This window comes from Bombina bombina, chromosome 5 (genome assembly GCF_027579735.1).
Source record: "Bombina bombina isolate aBomBom1 chromosome 5, aBomBom1.pri, whole genome shotgun sequence".
NCBI lineage: Eukaryota > Metazoa > Chordata > Amphibia > Anura > Bombinatoridae > Bombina > Bombina bombina.
The window spans coordinates 452864708-452887021 of NC_069503.1; positions in this window are offsets into that span (position 1 = coordinate 452864708).

Below are 22314 nucleotides of genomic sequence, written 5' to 3' on the forward strand. Positions count from 1 at the left end.
CCGGATGGATGAAGATAGAAGATGCCATCTGGATGAAGACTTCTGCCCGTCTGGAGGACCACTTCTGCCTGGCTGGATGAAGACTTCTGCCTGTCTGGAGGACCACTTCTGCCCGGTTGGGTGAAGACTTCTCACGGTAGGGTGATCTTCAAGGGGTTAGTGTTTTTTTAAGGGGGGATTGGGTGGGTTTTAGAGTAGGGTTGGTTGTGTGGGTGGTGGGTTTTAATGTGGGGGGGTATTTGTACTTTTTTTTTTACAGATAAAAGAGCTGATTACTTTGGGGCAATGCCCCGCAAAAGGCCCTTTTAAGGGTTATTTGTAATTTAGTGTAGGGTAGGGTTTTTTTTTTTATTTTGGGGGGCTTTTTTATTTTGTTAGGGGGATTAGAGTAGGTGTAATTAATTTAAAAATCTTGTAATTTCTTTATTATTTTCTGTAATTTAGTGGTTTTTTCATACTTTAGATAATTGTATTTAATTGTAATTAATTGTATTTAATTTAGGTAATTAATTTTATTATAGTGTAGTGTTAGGTGCAATTGTAACTTAGGTTAGGTTTTATTTTACAGGTAAATTTGTCTTTATTTTAACTAGGTAGTTATTAAATAGTTAATAACTATTTAATAACTATTGTACCTAGTTAAAAATAAATACAAAGTTGCCTGTAAAATAAAAATAAACCCTAAAATAGCTACAATATAATTATTAGTTATATTGTAGCTATCTTAAGGTTTATTTTATAGGCAAGTATTTAGTTTTAAATAGGAATAATTTAGTTAATAACAGTCATTTTTATTTAGATTTATTAAAATAATATTTAAGTTAGGGGGGGTTAGGGTTAGTGTTAGACTTAGGTTTAGGGGTTAATAATTTTAATATAGGTGGCGCAGGGCCGGCTCAACCATGGGATCAAGTGGGTCCTATGGTCCAGGCGGCACTCGGCAGGGTGCGGCACTTTGTGAGATACAGACAGACTGCTCCTAAACTCTGTATCCTCTTGAGGAGGAAGCACTCGCAACTTAACACAGCTGGGGGCAGCAGCATGGCAGTGGCTCCAGATTGGTGACTGACCGCATCATCACTCTATACCATTCTTCCAAGCATCCTCCTAATTCAATTGCCAGCCCACTTTGCAGTCACTGTCTGTCTATAACATCTACACTCCTACAGCACTGTGAACTTGTGAAGTTAAAAAGCAGCAGTTCTAACAGGGATTATTAGGCATAGAGTACAGGTAACTCACTGTATCATTGCAAATCACCCATATATTATAGGGGTTAAAATAGAGCAGGTGGTGTTTGAGCCCCACCCTCCATTGTCAGAAGCATTACTTGCAGAAAGAGGGTAGTGAAAGAAAAACAGTTTATTTCTTGCCTGGGGAGCCTGATAGCTATGTGCATGTAGAAATCTGAGGGGGTAAGGAGTCCCTGAGAGGCTGCTGCAGTGCACTACACTTGGTCTGAAGCAGGTCACTAATTAGTTAAAACTGTGTAGCTGAGATTATTTTCTCCCTGCTACGCTGCACAACTTGATTTATGTGTGATCATGTGACATCTGTTGCAGAGGGAAGAGTACGGGTGTGTGCGCGGGAGAGAAGGGAGAGCCTGCTTCTGTGTACGTTTTCACAGCCTGTCGGAAAGTAAAATATGCTTTAGGGACTCTGGGCCTTGCACTGACTGTGTCAAGAGGTCAAATTTACACAGGTTGGGCTGTATATGACACTTTACTAGAGAGGGGGCACATCAAACAGTCCATCTGCTTTAGCTTCTATTATAACTCTCTTGCCCTGTCACATATGTGGATCTAACACTCTATAGTAATCATTGTGCCATAAACTGCATAGCAGCAAATAAAGCCTCTGCAGTTGTTTTTATTTGTGCTTTTAGTAACATTATTTACTATGTATATATGTATTTTCTTTGAACTGCTATCTGGTTTTTGTAATTCTGTTTCTGTATGTGTGAAAATGTGTTTCTTAAAGTGTGTATGTAACTGTGTGTTTCTTAAAGTGTGTGTATGTGACTGTGTGTTTCTTAAAGTGTGTGTATGTGACTCTGTGTTTCTTAAAGTGTGTGTATTTGACTGTGTGTTTCTTAAAGTGTGTATGTGACTCTGTGTTTCTTAAAGTGTGTGTATGTGACTGTGTGTTTCTTAAAGTGTGTATGTGACTGTGTGTTTCTTAAAGTGTGTATGTGACTGTGTGTTTCTTAAAGTGTGTGTATGTGACTGTGTGTTTCTTAAAGTGTGTGTATGTGACTATATTTTTTAAAGTGTGTGTGTATGTGACTGTGTGTAATTTCATTCTCCCTCTGTCCCTTTCTTTCTCCCTCTGTCCCTTTCTTTCTCCCTCTCCCCCTCTCTTCTTCTTATTAGGGCGTTTGCGTGTATGGTGTGAATGCATATGAGTGTATGTATACGAGTGTGTGTATTTGTGGTGAGGGTGCATATAAGTGTGTGTATTTGTGGTGAGGGTGCATATGAGTGTGTGTATTTGTGGTGAGGATGCATATGAGTGTGTGTATGTGTGGTGTGGGTGCATATGAGTGTGTGTATGTGTGGTGAGGATGCATATGAGTGTGTGTATTTGTGGTGAGGGTGCATATAAGTGTGTGTATGTGTGGTGTGGATGCATATGAGTGTGTGTATGTGTGGTGAGGATGCATATGAGTATGTGTATGTGTGGTGTGGGTGCATATGAGTGTGTGTATGTGTGGTGAGGATGCATATGAGTGTGTGTATTTGTGGTGAGGATGCATATGAGTGTGTGTATGTGTGGTGAGGATGCATATGAGTGTGTGTATTTGTGGTGAGGGTGCATATAAGTGTGTGTATGTGTGGTGTGGGTGCATATAAGTGTGTGTATGTGTGGTGAGGATGCATATGAGTGTGTGTATGTGTGGTGTGGGTGCATATGAGTGTGTGTATGTGTGGTGAGGATGCATATGAGTGTGTGTATTTGTGGTGAGGATGCATATGAGTGTGTGTATGTGTGGTGAGGATGCATATGAGTGTGTGTATTTGTGGTGAGGGTGCATATAAGTGTGTGTATGTGTGGTGAGGATGCATATGAGTGTGTGTATTTGTGGTGAGGATGCATATGAGTGTGTGTATGTGTGGTGAGGATGCATATGAGTGTTAACATTTGTTAACATTTGTTGTTTGATTATATACAATACACAATTTGGCTATAAACCGGAAGTGACGTTTCAAACTTCCGGTTGTAGCCATGACGGTGGAACGCATTATGCGTTCCACTGCCGATAATTTTGCAGTGAAAGCGGGGGGAGATGTGAGGTTTGTGATTGGTACACTTTGTTTGTAAAACACTATAAAATGCTTTATTATTATCACTGTTGTATGTTAATGATGGGGTTATAATACCCCGAAAACGTTCCACATTAAAAGTTTGAAAAAAAGACCTGTGAGTGCAAACGTCTGTTCTTATATATATATATATATATATATATATATATATATATATATATATATATATATATATATATATATATGTGATAATGTTAATGTAAAATAGATATTTATACCTATATATCTATAGGAATAGATAAAAAGATATAAGTATATATGGATTTATATGTATTTACAATAAAATTTACATTATCCTGTAAGTGAAGAACATTAAAATGTGAAATAAGTACAGTAAATATACCTAAACACACACACACATATATATATATATATATATATATATATATACATACAGTTTATATATACAGTAGATCAGCAGTTTTTAAAATACTCAGACCAGCCTGTCTGGCACCAACAACCATGCCACATTCAAAGTTACTTAAATCCCCTTTCTTTCTCATTCTGATGTTCGGTTTAATCTTCTTCAGCAAGTCGTCTTCACCACATCTAGATGCCTAAATGCATTGAATTGCTGCCATGTGATTGGCTGATTAGCAATTTTCGTTACCAAGCAATTGAACAAGTGTACCTAATAAAGTGGTTAGTGAGTGTGTGTGTGTGTATATATTTTAACCCTCATAACGATTTTTTTAATATTTATATGAATATTTTTAGCAGATATTGTTTATATGACTTTACCTGTAATTTAAAATGTATTTATGTTGTGTTTAGTGCAACTTTTTTTTAACACACTACTCTTTATTTGAGGGGTTTAAGTCAAGCTAACCTGACGAGCGTAAAATGCAATTGGGTTTGTGTAATCACGTTTACTTTCAACGTGTAATACACATGCTATTTCTGATGCATGCAAAAACCTGATATTGCCATGTGTATGTTTGTGTGTATATGTACTGTTTGTGTGCAAGTATATGTGTGTATGCATGAGTATGTGTGTGTATGTATGTGTTCATGATTGTGCATATGTATGTATGTCTGTGGGAATGTATGTGCTTACAGGAGAAATAAGACCATAGGTAACATAGTAGCACCAACAGAATTGAGAAGTATGATAACGAATAGTGGCTCCTCATGGTTACGTTTAATGGCACATTTAGTTGTAATTACTCAGCCTGTAAAGCCTGTGAAAAGGTAAAGGTAGGAGTGAGGTTTCGCTCAGCAGTAACAGGAGAATCCACCGCAAGAGCTCAGTTAGCTTCAAGTGGACAATTATTGAACAAGAGGAAGAGAGGAGGGAATAGGGATGAGATGTTAGCAGAAAGGGAAACTTTCTGGATCTTCAGACTCAAAACCAAGGTTCCATCAGGACTTAATTTTAAATTTGACCTAATAAACTTTTGATAGGACAAATTGAGAACAATACAGGGGCCAAAAGGTACTTGAGTATATAACAATATATATATATATATATATATATTTCATATATATATATATATATATATATATATATATATATATATATATATATATATATATATATATATATATATATATATATATATATTGAATAAGAGTCATTAATAAGCCATAAGGGGAGTTTGTACCCACTATACATGATGCACATGTCCTCAATATAGGTCATTGGGGAACAAAAAGGCATGACAACATGGGAGTGTAATTAGGAGATATATAAGGAACAGTCATTGGCATCTATTTATCAAGCCGTCAACCGCAAATACGCTGGAATCCCACAGCATATTTGTGGCGAGCCCGATTCCCTTTAGTTATCAAAGTAGAATGTTGTGATGTAACATACGATCTGCCAGACTCAGTCCGACACAGATCGATGCTTACGTCATTACAGATGTTCCGAATGCAAATTCGGCACTATCATAATCTGACTACTTTTGCTATTTATCACATTTCTACCAGGTACACTCGCCACTATTACAGCCCAGCGTACCTGGTTTTCAATCCGCCGCACTGGAGGCGGCTGATACCATAGGAATCAATGGGAGTCTGAAAGCAGCGAAAGTTCATGTTCGCTGCTGCCCGATATCCCATTGATTCCTATGGGAACGTTTACACCTAACACTGTAACATGTACCCCGAGTCTAAACACCCCTAATCTGCTGCCCCCTACACCGCCGCCAACTACATTATACTTATTAACCCCTAATCGCCACCCCCTACACCGCCGCCACCTACATTATAATTATTAACCCCTAATCTGCCCCCCTACACTGCCGCCACCTACATTATACTTATTAACCCCTAATCTGCCCCCCCTACACCGCCGCCACCTACATTATACTTATTAACCCCTAATCATCCCCCCTACACTGCCGCCACCTATATTATATTTATTAACCCCTAATCTGCCCCCCTACACCACTGCCACCTACATTATATTTATTAACCCCTAATCTGCCCCCCCTACACCACCGCCACCTATATTATACTTATTAACCCCTAATCGCCCCTCTACACTGTCGTCACCTACATTATATTTATTAACCCCAAATGTGCCCCCCCTACACCGCCGCCACCTACATTGTATTTATTAACCCCTAATCTGCCCCCCCTACACCGCCACCACCTATCTACATTTATTAACCCCTAATCTGCCGCCCCCAACATCACCGCCACTATATTAAATTTATTAACCCATAAACCTAAGTCTAACCCTCACCCTAACACCCCCTAACTTAAATATAATTTAAATAAATCTAAATAAATATTTCTAGCATTAAATAAATTATTCCTGTTTAAAACTAAATACTTACCTGTAAAATAAACCATAAGATAGCTACAATATAACTAATAGTTACACTGTAGCTAGCTTAGGGTTTATTTTTATTTTACAGGCAAGTTTGTATTTATTTTAACTAGGTACAATAGTTATTAAATAGTTATTAACTATTTAATAACTTCCTAGTTAAAATAAATACAAATATACCTGAAAAATAAAACCTAACCTACGTTACAATTACACCTAACACTACACTATAATTAAATTAATTCCCTAAACTAAATACAATTAAATACAATTAAATAAAATTATCTAAAGTACAAAAAAACCCCACTTAATTACAGAAAATAATAAACATATTACCAGATTTTTAAACTAATTACACCTAATCTAATCCCCCTAACAAAATAAAAAAGCCCCCCAAAATAAAAAAAGCCCTACCCTACACTAAATTACAAATAGCCCTTAAAAGGACCTTTTGCGGGGCATTGCCCCAAAGTAATCAGCTCTTTTACCTGTAAAAAAAATTACAAACCCCCCCAACATTAAAACCCACCACCCACACAACCAACCCTACTCTAAAACCCACCCAACCCCCCTTAAAAAAACCTAACACTAACCCCTTGAAGATCACCCTACCGTGAGAAGTCTTCACCAAACCGGGCCGAAGTCCTCAACAAAGCCGGCAGAAGTGGTCCTCCAGATGGCAACTTCTATTTTCATCCATCCGGCGCAGAGCGGCTCCATCTTCAAGACATCTGACGCGGAGCATCCTCTTCATCCAACGTCTTCTTCAGCAATGACTTTTCCTTTATGTGACGTCATCCAAGATGGTGTCCCTTCAATTTCCGATTGGCTGATAGAATTCTATCAGCCAATCGGAATTATGGTAGGAAAAATCCTATTGGCTGATGCAATTAGCCAATAGGATTAAACTTCAATCCTATTGGCTGATCCAATGGTTAAGAGTACGACATAAAGCCGAAACGCATCAGCCATTTACACACTTGCAAAGACGATTGTTATGCATTTTACTGAATGTTTGCAGTAAGCAAATAAATAAAAGTTATGTTTTAGCCATTTATATGTTGCTTTGTAAATCTTTTATTTTTTAACTTCAACTGTATGTGCTTGCACATATGTGTTTATGTGTGTGGTTACAAAAGTGTAGAAAATGTATATGGTTATAATAAAAACTTGATACTGATGTACAGTTCTTTAGCCGAGTCTGTTAGATAGGATTGGTGAATTTTCGTAGTAGTTCACACACTTTCTGATAACCCCTTAGTGGATAATACAAATATACTTTGTCAAACTAGGTATTATAAGGAGTGGATGGTCAAAGCAATCGCCTTAGGCTGTTTGTATCCTTAGCTTGCATGGCGACAGAGTAATCTAAGACAACTCACACACTAATAACAAACCTCAAATTATATGAGATGCCATAATAGGCAAACACATACCTCCATTCAACCTTTGTTTGGCATCAGGAAGGGTCTCTCACATCTGCAGCTTGATGCCCAAATCCTTTGTGCACATTTGGTGCTTCCACGCTGTCCGCTGAACCTGCCTGTCACGCAGGTTTGATACTCCCTGTTACCTTGATGCGTCCATTGATGATGTGATCCTGGGAGGATTTCTCTATCAACCAATCCTATTGTGGTAGTAGCAGACCAGTGAGAGAGGTAGATAAGTTTAGGAATTAAAAAGAAACCACCGCTCAAATTAATAAAAAATAAAATTTATTGAAATACAAATGTATAGGACAGCAAGCCACCTATAAAAATAGCAAGGGGAAGCGCAGCATATGGGCTTACGCGTTTCGGCAAACTGACGTAATCATAGCCTGTTTATTGCTTTGGCCCCTGGACTTAAAAACCCTTAAAAATAAGCTGATTGGATATACAGAAAAGCGCCTCCTCTCACAATCAACTGTGCGGCAGAATTTATGCCTGTAATTGCTAAAATGCTTTATGTATAATTGTTCTGCATATTATTCATATTAATCTGTTAAATAAATGTCATTACCATATTAAGTACATGTTCGACCACGGATAAATAGTAAGGGGAATAAAACATCTGATGTCATGAATTTGAACTATATGTATAAGTGAGACATTGAGACTATATGAACATGTTTGTATCTACAGATAACATATGTAATGCAAAACACTGAAAATAGTAAAATACATATATTGAATAAGCAGAACCAAACAAAACCAACACCGAAAATGATATATACATGGAATGTTATAGTTAGGATCCTAGATGAGAATTAATATAATATATTCCAATAAATCTTATACATGTACGCATAAACCAGTTATATGTAAAGAGGGCCATTGACACTTGAGTGTGGATTTGAATGAGCAGGTATTACTCTTTATGCAAAGTGTGTTCTGTGTGTACCAGTCTGATTGTATACGCTAGTAGATATGGATTATACATAGATGGAAAAAATGAAGGCCTAGATTACGAGTTGTGCACTCGGGTTTAAAAGCATTCTTAAGAGGTCCTAAAGCTGCTTTTTAACGCTGCTTTTCTATCAGCCAATCGGAATTAAGGTAGAAAAAATCATATTGGCTGATGCAATCAGCCAATAGGATTGAACTGGCATTCTATTGGCTGATTGGAACTGCCAGCTCAATCCTATTGGCTGATTGCATCAGCCAATAGGATTTTTCCAAACAGCCAATAGAATGCAAGCTCAATCCTATTGGCTGATTGGATCAGCCAATAGGATTGGACTTCAATCCTATTGGCTGATTGGATCAATCAATAGGATTCTTCTACCTTAATTCCGATTGGCTGATAGAATTCTATCAGCCAATCGTAATTGAAGGGACGCCATCTTGGATGACATCATTTAAAGGAACCTTCATTCAGTCATCGGCCGTGGACAGAAGAGGATGCTCTGCGTTGCATGTCTTGAAGATGGACCCGCTCCGTGCCGGATGGATGAAGATAGAAGATGCCATCTGGATGAAGACTTCTGCCCGTCTGGAGGACCACTTCTGCCTGGCTGGATGAAGACTTCTGCCTGTCTGGAGGACCACTTCTGCCCGGTTGGGTGAAGACTTCTCACAGTAGGGTGATCTTCAAGGGGTTAGTGTTTTTTTAAGGGGGGATTGGGTGGGTTTTAGAGTAGGGTTGGTTGTGTGGGTGGTGGGTTTTAATGTGGGGGGGTATTTGTACTTTTTTTTTTTTACAGATAAAAGAGCTGATTACTTTGGGGCAATGCCCCGCAAAAGGCCCTTTTAAGGGTTATTTGTAATTTAGTGTAGGGTAGGGTTTTTTTTTTTTATTTTGGGGGGCTTTTTTATTTTGTTAGGGGGATTAGAGTAGGTGTAATTAATTTAAAAATCTTGTAATTTCTTTATTATTTTCTGTAATTTAGTGGTTTTTTCATACTTTAGATAATTGTATTTAATTGTAATTAATTGTATTTAATTTAGGTAATTAATTTTATTATAGTGTAGTGTTAGGTGCAATTGTAACTTAGGTTAGGTTTTATTTTACAGGTAAATTTGTCTTTATTTTAACTAGGTAGTTATTAAATAGTTAATAACTATTTAATAACTATTGTACCTAGTTAAAAATAAATACAAAGTTGCCTGTAAAATAAAAATAAACCCTAAAATAGCTACAATATAATTATTAGTTATATTGTAGCTATCTTAAGGTTTATTTTATAGGCAAGTATTTAGTTTTAAATAAGAATAATTTAGTTAATAACAGTCATTTTTATTTAGATTTATTAAAATAATATTTAAGTTAGGGGGGGTTAGGGTTAGTGTTAGACTTAGGTTTAGGGGTTAATAATTTTAATATAGGTGGCGCAGGGCCGGCTCAACCATGGGATCAAGTGGGTCCTATGGTCCAGGCGGCACTCGGCAGGGTGCGGCACTTTGTGAGATACAGACAGACTGCTCCTAAACTCTGTATCCTCTTGAGGAGGAAGCACTCGCAACTTAACACAGCTGGGGGCAGCAGCATGGCAGTGGCTCCAGATTGGTGACTGACCGCATCATCACTCTATACCATTCTTCCAAGCATCCTCCTAATTCAATTGCCAGCCCACTTTGCAGTCACTGTCTGTCTATAACATCTACACTCCTACAGCACTGTGAACTTGTGAAGTTAAAAAGCAGCAGTTCTAACAGGGATTATTAGGCATAGAGTACAGGTAACTCACTGTATCATTGCAAATCACCCATATATTATAGGGGTTAAAATAGAGCAGGTGGTGTTTGAGCCCCACCCTCCATTGTCAGAAGCATTACTTGCAGAAAGAGGGTAGTGAAAGAAAAACAGTTTATTTCTTGCCTGGGGAGCCTGATAGCTATGTGCATGTAGAAATCTGAGGGGGTAAGGAGTCCCTGAGAGGCTGCTGCAGTGCACTACACTTGGTCTGAAGCAGGTCACTAATTAGTTAAAACTGTGTAGCTGAGATTATTTTCTCCCTGCTACGCTGCACAACTTGATTTATGTGTGATCATGTGACATCTGTTGCAGAGGGAAGAGTACGGGTGTGTGCGCGGGAGAGAAGGGAGAGCCTGCTTCTGTGTACGTTTTCACAGCCTGTCGGAAAGTAAAATATGCTTTAGGGACTCTGGGCCTTGCACTGACTGTGTCAAGAGGTCAAATTTACACAGGTTGGGCTGTATATGACACTTTACTAGAGAGGGGGCACATCAAACAGTCCATCTGCTTTAGCTTCTATTATAACTCTCTTGCCCTGTCACATATGTGGATCTAACACTCTATAGTAATCATTGTGCCATAAACTGCATAGCAGCAAATAAAGCCTCTGCAGTTGTTTTTATTTGTGCTTTTAGTAACATTATTTACTATGTATATATGTATTTTCTTTGAACTGCTATCTGGTTTTTGTAATTCTGTTTCTGTATGTGTGAAAATGTGTTTCTTAAAGTGTGTATGTAACTGTGTGTTTCTTAAAGTGTGTGTATGTGACTGTGTGTTTCTTAAAGTGTGTGTATGTGACTCTGTGTTTCTTAAAGTGTGTGTATTTGACTGTGTGTTTCTTAAAGTGTGTATGTGACTCTGTGTTTCTTAAAGTGTGTGTATGTGACTGTGTGTTTCTTAAAGTGTGTATGTGACTGTGTGTTTCTTAAAGTGTGTATGTGACTGTGTGTTTCTTAAAGTGTGTGTATGTGACTGTGTGTTTCTTAAAGTGTGTGTATGTGACTATATTTTTTAAAGTGTGTGTGTATGTGACTGTGTGTAATTTCATTCTCCCTCTGTCCCTTTCTTTCTCCCTCTGTCCCTTTCTTTCTCCCTCTCCCCCCTCTCTTCTTCTTATTAGGGCGTTTGCGTGTATGGTGTGAATGCATATGAGTGTATGTATACGAGTGTGTGTATTTGTGGTGAGGGTGCATATAAGTGTGTGTATTTGTGGTGAGGGTGCATATGAGTGTGTGTATTTGTGGTGAGGATGCATATGAGTGTGTGTATGTGTGGTGTGGGTGCATATGAGTGTGTGTATGTGTGGTGAGGATGCATATGAGTGTGTGTATTTGTGGTGAGGGTGCATATAAGTGTGTGTATGTGTGGTGTGGATGCATATGAGTGTGTGTATGTGTGGTGAGGATGCATATGAGTATGTGTATGTGTGGTGTGGGTGCATATGAGTGTGTGTATGTGTGGTGAGGATGCATATGAGTGTGTGTATTTGTGGTGAGGATGCATATGAGTGTGTGTATGTGTGGTGAGGATGCATATGAGTGTGTGTATTTGTGGTGAGGGTGCATATAAGTGTGTGTATGTGTGGTGTGGGTGCATATAAGTGTGTGTATGTGTGGTGAGGATGCATATGAGTGTGTGTATGTGTGGTGTGGGTGCATATGAGTGTGTGTATGTGTGGTGAGGATGCATATGAGTGTGTGTATTTGTGGTGAGGATGCATATGAGTGTGTGTATGTGTGGTGAGGATGCATATGAGTGTGTGTATTTGTGGTGAGGGTGCATATAAGTGTGTGTATGTGTGGTGAGGATGCATATGAGTGTGTGTATTTGTGGTGAGGATGCATATGAGTGTGTGTATGTGTGGTGAGGATGCATATGAGTGTGTGTATTTGTGGTGAGGATGCATATGAGTGTGTGTATTTGTGGTGAGGATGCATATGAGTGTGTGTATTTGTGGTGAGGATGCATATGAGTGTGTGCATGTGTGGTGAGGATAGGAATTATTTAGTAAATTGAAGTAATTTTATTTAGATTTATTTAGATTTATTTTAATTATATTTAAGTTAGGGGGTGTCAGGGTTAGACTTAGGTTTAGGGGTTAATAACTTTATTATAGTGGCGGCGACGTTGGGGGCGGCAGATTAGGGGTTAATAAATGTAGGTAGGTTGGGGCGCGGCTAATTACCCGTAAGGGTCTCAAGGAGCTGCTCATTTTATCGACTTTGGAAGGATGAAAGGCTGAGTGGACCTTGCCGGGGATCGAACCTGCAACCCTCGGGTTGCTACAGAGCTCAGCCACAGGGCATTAGCATGCTGAACTATCTGTCCGGCAATAGGACTCAATGGGGCTGCGTTAGGAGCTTTACACTGCTTTTTTGCAGGTGTTCGTTTTTTTTTTTCAGCCGGCTCCCCCATTGATTCCTATGGGGAAATTGTGCATGAGCACGTTTTGCCAGCTCACCGCTAACGTAAGCAGTGCTGGTATTGAGGTGAGATGTGGAGCTAAATTTTGCTCTACACTCACTTTTTTGCGGCTAACACTGGGTTTGTAAAAACCCGTAATACCAGCGCTGTCTGCAAGTGAGCGGTGAGCATAAACTGCTCGTTAGCACTGCACAGCCTCTAACGCAAAACTCATAATCTAGGCGGAAGAGTCTTAGGAGAAAATATATCCATATAAACAATAGTATATATTTATATAAATATATAGATGTCAATACTGGATGTATACTAGAAGGACTGGTATAAGTCAAGAGAGAGGGGTAAATTTATTGTTGTGTGTTAACAATAAGACCATCTAATTATGTCTATTCCCAGTAGTTAATTAGGTCATATCTTTAATTGAGACCTTCTGGAAATCTACTCCTAAGCCTAAACATCCAGAAGGACTCTCTTTTAGCCAACGGGGTTTATTTAAGGGTTTTTTTGGATGGATTTTATTTTTAGATTAGGGTCTGGGCATGTAAAAGAGCTAAATGCCCTTTTAGGGCAATGGTGAGCTTAGGTTATTTTAGATAGGTTTTTTTATTTGAGGGGGTTGGTTGGTTGGGTGGTGGGTTATACTGTTGGTGGGTGTTTGTACTTTTTTTTACAGATAAAAGAGCTGATTTATTTGGGGCAATGCCCCACAAATGGCCCTTTTATGGGCCATTGGTAGTTTATTTTAGGTTGGCTAGGGTTTTTTTTATTTTGGGTAGGCTTTTTTATTTTGATAGGGCTATTAGATTAGGTGTAATTCTTTTTTATTTTTAATAATGTGTTTTTTTATTTTTTGTAATTTAGTGTTTGATTTTTTGTAACTTAGTATTTGTTTTTTTCTGTAATTTAGTAATTTTAATAATGTTTAATTGTATATTTAATTAATTTGAGTAGGGTTTTTTAATATGTCATTTATTTTATTTAATTGGTAGTTTAATTGTAGGATAATCATTTGGGTAGGTTAATTAATAGTTTAATATAGTTTATTTTAATTCTACAGGTAAGTTTAAATTTATTTGAACATAGGGATGTTCTAATTTTATTTAAAGCTAGTGGGTTGTTAGGTTTAGGGGTTAATAGCTTAATTTATTTTTTGGTGATGTGGGGGGCTGACGGTTTAGGGGTTAATAGGTTTAGTTAGTGGTAGTGATGTCGGAGGCCAGAGGTATAGGGGTTAATACTTTTATTTAGTGGTGGCGATGTCGGGGAACGGTGGAATAGGGGTTAATAATTTTATTTAGGTTGCGGCGATGTCGGGAGGGCAGATTAGGGGTGTTTAGACTCAGGGTTTATGTTAGGGTTTTAGGTGTAAACGTAACTTGTTTTCATAGAAATCAATGGGATATCTGGCAGCATCGAACATAAGCTTTCGGTGCTTTCAGACTCCCATTGATTTCTATGGCATCCGCGGCCTCCAGGGTGGCAGATTGAAAACCAGGTATGCTGGGCTGGAATAGCCATGAGCGTACCTGTTAAAAGTTTGATAACTTGAAAAAAGTGTCAAATAGAGCGGAATGTGTATTCGGAACATCTGTAATGACGTAAGCATCGATCAGCACCGGATTGAGACCGGCGGATTGTATGTTACGTCCCAAATTTCAACATTTGCCGGTCTGTAGGCTTTGATAACTAGGTCGGATCAAGCTCGCAACAATTATGCTGCGGAATTCCGGCGTATTTGCGGTTGACAGCTTGATAGATAGCCCCAAAAGCTTTTCTATGTCCCCACCTCTCTTAGGTTGTTTCACTTGTTCTATAGCACACCATCTGAATGTGTGTAGTTCTTCATGGTGGCTTTCCACAAAATGGTGTACCAAAGGGGGTAGTCGATTTTCCCTGTGTTATAGTGGAAATGTGTTCTCGAATGCGTGATTTGATGTCCCTTGAGGCGAGTCCTATATATTGGACACCACATGTTTGACATTTTAACATGTATATAACTTTAGAGAAAAAAACTATTCATGCAAGTTCTTATCTTGAATTCTATGTGTGAAGTGAATGTTTTGGTTTTTTTTCCAGGTAATTGCATGGTCTACACTTTCTATGGCCACAGTTGTACATGCCTGTACTGCTCATTCATGTGTTTGTACTGGTGTGTTCTATTTTTAGTTGAGTTGGAGAAAGCAAAGACCCTAATGTAGGACATTTCCTAGAGTACACATATTTAAACATATTTGCAATCTATATTTTCTTCATTTTACCGGTTATGCTACAGTTTTACTGTAATATTTAGTCACTTAAAACCTTCTATTTCTTCATTTTAGAAAACTCATTCTAAATATAATAATTCAAAAATAAAGGTTCATTCATATTTCATCCTATGTACGACAGAAATATGTATACAGTGCTATGTAATATAACATAAAATGTAAATGCTACTTGACTTCTTGAAATGAGAAAAAACAAATTATTGACTGATTCCTTATGAGTAGATGCCAATGAACACTAAACTGACTTCCTTTCACATGCAGTCCTGCTGTTTTCACATGAATGAGACATCTTTAGAATAAAAAAGCTCCATCATTTGCTCTAATGGGAATTTAAATGTAATGTCTAGTGTATTAAGTAACATTGAAATGTTATTGTTTAGAACAGCTGTTTATATACTGTTTTAGAAGTGGCATACTATTAATGTTTAGCATTTGCTGATTTAGGGCTAGAATACAAGTTGTTCGTTGTTGCACAGAAGCAATATCAGCTTTTCGTGCACATTGGAAACAACATGCGCATTACTAGTTGCTCGTCGGGTTAGTGCAACTGAAACCCTTGTGTAAAGGGTAGTATCATGGTGTGTTAAAAAGTTACACTAAACACAACATGAATACCTTTAAAATTACAGTTACACTGATATAAACACTATCTGATAAAAATTATTCATATGAATATTTTAAAAAAAAGTTAAAAGGGTTAAAATACATTTTGTATATACTAATGTATGTGACTGCAAAGGGCTATAATGTATATATACATACTGTACATATACATGTCTAAATATGTGTATATCTATATCATCTACCTATCTATCTATCTATCTATCTATCTATCTATCTATCTATCTATCTATCTATCTATCTATCTATCTATCTATCTATCTATCTATATGTATAAATGTTTGATCATATGTATTTATGTTTTTATGTGTTTTACTGTATATATACTGTACATATTTAACATTCTAATGTTCTTCATTTACAGTATAATGTAATTCTTATTATAAAATATATTTATATGTATAGCTGTATACACCTATACCAGTATATCTATTCCTGCATATATATAGGTATAGATATTTATTGTACATTTACAATATATATATATATATATATATATATATATATATATATATATATATATATATATATATATACAGTATATATATATATATATATATATATATATATACACATGCATACAGGTACAGTATATATATATATATATATATATATATATATATATATATATACAGTATATATGAAAATTACATTATTTTCTATGTGAAGAATATAGGAATGTAAAATATGTGTAACGCACATTTGTGCTTTAGGTCTAATGTGGTGTACGGTTAGCACACATGAAGAATTGCTAACCTCAATGCGTGTTACTGAAATTTTAAATATAAAATAATATTACCAATTATTAAAAATGATTATACATACTGTCTAAAATTCTAAATAATGCATTGAATATATATATTTTTCTTCGAGTATGTATAATAATTTTAAATAATTATTATTGATATTTTTAATATTTAATATTTCAAAAATGCACATTGAGGTAGCAATTACCAATGTGTGCTAACCCGAAACCGAGATAGCCCTTAACTCGCGAAACGTTTTATGCATATTTCACGTTCCTATGCTCTTCACATAGAATTTTTTTCAAATGTTTATTATTAAATATATATTTCTATATATATATGATCATGTTAATGTAAAATCAATATCTATACCTATATATTTATAGGGATAGATATACAGGTGTAGGTATATACAGATATATACAGACATATGTATTCACAAAAAATATTACTTTGTTCTGTATGTGAAGAAAATTGGAATGTGAAATATTCATAACTCCATTTGGGTTAGCACGATAGGTATAAGCTTTTTTTCTTCTGCGATCTCCATTGACTTCTATGGGGAGAATAAGTTAACGTGGTCTCGATAAACCAAAGTTCTTTGGTTAGCACATCGAGTTTTGCTCACACACAAATGTTTTACTTTCAACTTGTAATACTCATGGAACCCGACTTGCGCAAAAAGATTACTTCTAGCAAAGTTTACGCTAGAGAAAAATTGCTAAATAGCGCACCACTTGTAATCTGACCCTTAATATTATGTCCAAAATATCAAGCTCTAGTGTGTCTTTGGCATTACCTCTGCTCATCCCCTAATACATTGGAAACACCCCAATATGGAATGGACAGAGGCAGATTCAAGTGAAGATGTTCCAGATACAGGGACCAGATACAATTCTGCCAAGTCTATCTCTCATCTCAGCTTATTTTTAATCCCCCCCTTTGACCAACAGTGACTCACTTGAAGGTTTTTTAAGAGGGCTGAAGCTTGTTTGGTCTAATACAGGCATCATTTTGCACTGAAAAAGTGTGCTTCCCTAATTGCTCTGCAGCTCTCTTCTGAAGGATCACTTGCTACCCTTGGAACATTCTCTTCTCTGGATCCCTCAGGCACAATCCTCTGCCAGTTATTTATGAGGTGCTCTTTACAGCACCGAAAAATAGATCTTCCTAACATTTGCCCTCTTTCTACTTAGCTAGACTCCTAGGGGCCGAATTATCAAGCTCAGAAAGGAGCGCTGTTCTATAACCTGTCCGCCTGCTCTGAGGTGGCGGACAAACATCACCAGAAATCAACCCGATCGAATACGATCAGGTTGATTGACACCCCCTGCTAGCAGCCGAATGGCCGCAAATCTGCAGGGGGCGGTATTGCCCCAGCAGTTCACAAGAACTGCTGGTGCAATGATAAATGCAGAGAGTGAATGCTGTCGGCATTTATCGATGTGCAGCGGACATTATCCACAATATCGGATCATGTCCACTCGTATCATGATAAATAGGCCCCCCTAGTCCCCACTGGTTTGCACTAACAGACAGCATAAGTCCTAGAAACCAACTTCCCCACAGCATCTTTAGTGTTACTTCCCCTCTAAAATATACAGAATCTTTAGTGCCTCTATTTGTGTGCCTGGCTGATTGAATTTGTTTTTGGCCTGTGTCCCTTAGACTGCTATCTTCCCACTGCTCCACAGCCTAATATCTGCTATTTTGGAGCACTGAGCACACAAATCTCTGGCCTCTGAGTGCTAACTCAGCTGCCTGCGGGTAATAATAATAAAAGCTAATTACAGGACATACTATGACCCTAAGATGCATCCAATTAGCTTGCCTTCTGTGCTGATTGTACTCTGCCTGTCTGTACCATACATACTGTACCCATATTCCAACTAGTAAGTTACTTCCCTACACATCATTAACAATGCTTTAAAACCTGTGCCTGCTATATAAAAGAAATGTTCTAGTTTAACAGACTTTGTCACCAACACAGCCTTCTCTTTCCTCTAATTGAAATACCTTAACATGTTGGATAAGCATGCTAGCAAAGTTGACAAATTATCAATTTTCAACAACTTTTTCAACCTCCCTGACTTAAACACCTTTATGCTGATTTCAATCTTTAGAAAAAAAGTACTCTAGTGGCAAAAGGCGTCACTACAGTACTTGTAAGAGGTGCCTGGAAACGGGTAAGACACACTTGAAATATGATATATTAGCCTGATGAAACAGTGTGTAACACTGAGAAACGCGTTGCTGTTGTTTTTATCATTTTAATAAACTTTTTAAAAGTTTCTCCAACCCTCTTTTTGCTGCCGACCTATTATTTTTCCCTATTTTGGGATTTATCCACCCATTCGGAGCTGTGGAACCTCCATCCAGGCCTCTGGATCTGTGGGACTGATCATCGCTGTACATACTTCCTCTGTGGTTTCTCTGGACTCTCCCTGGCGAGACAAGGATTCCTCTGCTATCTATTGGTCTACCGAACGACGTGTGGTTCCGGACTGCTGGTATTGCACATCTGTGCTTTACATTTTGTGAGTAGGATTCTTCTGTCATTCCTGTATCTGTATCTGAATTACTCTATGATCTGCACTATGTGGCGCCCTCTACTCTGATTTGTTTTGATTTCAATCTTATTCTGAGATCCCTACTCTAGAAACAGAAGTCATCTTTGATTCATTGGTTTTACATGTGTAAGGTGTGTCCAATATGCCACCCTCCATATGTAACCTTGATAAACTCCTCTTGCAACTCAAAGCATGTATAAAAAGGGAAAGTCTGGTCTTGAAAATTAAATTGTGGAATTCAGTCAATAGAGTGGGGTTACTCAAAACAATCAATAATCTCTTGTTCCTGAGATGGATACCATCTCTCAGATTGCCTTTTGTAGGCATCTTTCATCTCTCACTGGAGGAAAAGGTCAAAGAGCTTGAAAATATAGGATGGAGAAAAAAAAAATATTCACACAAATATAGCTCCTGAGATTGTTTTAAAAAAGGAGTATTACCTCAGCCTCCAAAACTTATTTAATAACTTAATGGGCTTGATGATATCTTCTGATATCATGCTAGATTTTATTAAACACAGGAGGCAGCAAAGACAGAGGCCTAGATTTGGAGTTCGGCGGTAAAAGGGCTGTTAACGCTCCGCGGGCTTTTTTCTGGCCGCACCATAAAATTAACTCTGGTATCGAGAGTTCAAACAAATGCTGCGTTAGGCTCCAAAAAAGGAGCGTAGAGCATTTTTACCGCAAATGCAACTCTCGATACCAGAGTTGCTTACGGACGCGGCCGGCCTCAAAAACGTGCTCGTGCACGATTCCCCCATAGGAAACAATGGGGCTGTTTGAGCTGAAAAAAAACCTAACACCTGCAAAAAAGCAGCGTTCAGCTCCTAACGCAGCCCCATTGTTTCCTATGGGGAAACACTTCCTACGTCTGCACCTAACACTCTAACATGTACCCCGAGTCTAAACACCCCTAACCTTACACTTATTAACCCCTAATCTGCCGCCCCCGCTATCGCTGACCCCTGCATATTTTTTTAAACCCCTAATCTGCCGCTCCGTAAACCGCCGCCACCTACGTTATCCCTATGTACCCCTAATCTGCTGCCCCTAACACCGCCGACCCCTATATTATATTTATTAATCCCTAACCTGCCCCCCACAACGTCGCCGACACCTGCCTACACTTATTAACCCCTAATCTGCCGAGCGGACCTGAGCGCTACTATAATAAAGTTATTAACCCCTAATCCGCCTCACTAACCCTATCATAAATAGTATTAACCCCTAATCTGCCCTCCCTAACATCGCCGACACCTACCTTCAATTATTAACCCCTAATCTGCCGACCGGAGCTCACCGCTATTCTAATAAATGGATTAACCCCTAAAGCTAAGTCTAACCCTAACACTAACACCCCCCTAAGTTAAATATAATTTAAATCTAACTAAATAAATTAACTCTTATTAAATAACTTATTTCTATTTAAAGCTAAATACTTACCTGTAAAATAAATCCTAATATAGCTACAATATAAATTATAATTATATTATAGCTATTTTAGGATTAATATTTATTTTACAGGTAACTTTGTATTTATTTTAACCAGGTACAATAGCTATTAAATAGTTAAGAACTATTTAATAGTTACCTAGTTAAAATAATAACAAATTTACCTGTAAAATAAATCCTAACCTAAGTTATAATTAAACCTAACACTACCCTATCAATAAAATAATTAAATAAACTACCTACAATTACCTACAATTAACCTAACACTACACTATCAATAAATTAATTAAACACAATTCCTACAAATAAATACAATTAAATAAACTAGCTAAAGTACAAAAAATAAAAAAGAACTAAGTTACAGAAAATAAAAAAATATTTACAAACATAAGAAAAATATTACAACAATTTTAAACTAATTACACCTACTCTAAGCCCCCTAATAAAATAACAAAGCCCCCCAAAATAAAAAATTCCCTACCCTATTCTAAATTAAAAAAGTTACAAGCTCTTTTACCTTACCAGCCCTGAACAGGGCCCTTTGCGGGGCATGCCCCAAGGATTTCAGCTCTTTTGCCTGTAAAAAAAAACATACAATACCCCCCCCCCAACATTACAACCCACCACCCACATACCCCTAATCTAACCCAAACCCCCCTTAAATAAACCTAACACTAAGCCCCTGAAGATCTTCCTACCTTGTCTTCACCATCCAGGTATCACCGATCCGTCCTGGCTCCAAGATCTTCATCCAACCCAAGCGGGGGTTGGCGATCCATAATCCGGTCCAGAAGAGGCTCCAAAGTCTTCCTCCTATCCGGCAAGAAGAGGACATCCGGACCGGCAAACATCTTCTCCAAGCGGCATCTTCGATCTTCTTCCATCCGGAGCGAAGCGGCAGGATCCTGAAGACATCCAGCGCGGAACATCCATCCGGACCGACGACTGAACGACGAATGACTGTTCCTTTAAGGGACGTCATCCAAGATGGCGTCCCTCGAATTCCGATTGGCTGATAGGATTCTATCAGCCAATCGGAATTAAGGTAGGAATTTTCTGATTGGCTGATGGAATCAGCCAATCAGAATCTAGTTCAATCCGATTGGCCGATCCAATCTGCCAATCAGATTGAGCTCGCATTCTATTGGCTGATCGGAACAGCCAATAGAATGCGAGCTCAATCTGATTGGCTGATTGGATCAGCCAATCGGATTGAACTTGATTCTGATTGGCTGATTCCATCAGCCAATCAGAAAATTCCTACCTTAATTCCGATTGGCTGATAGAATCCTATCAGCCAATCGGAATTCGAGGGACGCCATCTTGGATGACGTCCCTTAAAGGAACACTCATTCGTCGTTCAGTCGTCGGTCCGGATGGATGTTCCGCGCTGGATGTCTTCAGGATCCTGCCGCTTCGCTCCGGATGGAAGAAGATCGAAGATGCCGCTTGGAGAAGATGTTTGCCGGTCCGGATGTCCTCTTCTTGCCGGATAGGAGGAAGACTTTGGAGCCTCTTCTGGACCGGATTATGGATCGCCAACCCCCGCTTGGGTTGGATGAAGATCTTGGAGCCAGGACGGATCGGTGATACCTGGATGGTGAAGACAAGGTAGGAAGATCTTCAGGGGCTTAGTGTTAGGTTTATTTAAGGGGGGTTTGGGTTAGATTAGGGGTATGTGGGTGGTGGGTTGTAATGTTGGGGGGGGGGTATTGTATGTTTTTTTTTACAGGCAAAAGAGCTGAAATCCTTGGGGCATGCCCCGCAAAGGGCCCTGTTCAGGGCTGGTAAGGTAAAAGAGCTTGTAACTTTTTTAATTTAGAATAGGGTAGGGAATTTTTTATTTTGGGGGGCTTTGTTATTTTATTAGGGGGCTTAGATTAGGTGTAATTAGTTTAAAATTGTTGTAATATTTTTCTTATGTTTGTAAATATTTTTTTATTTTCTGTAACTTAGT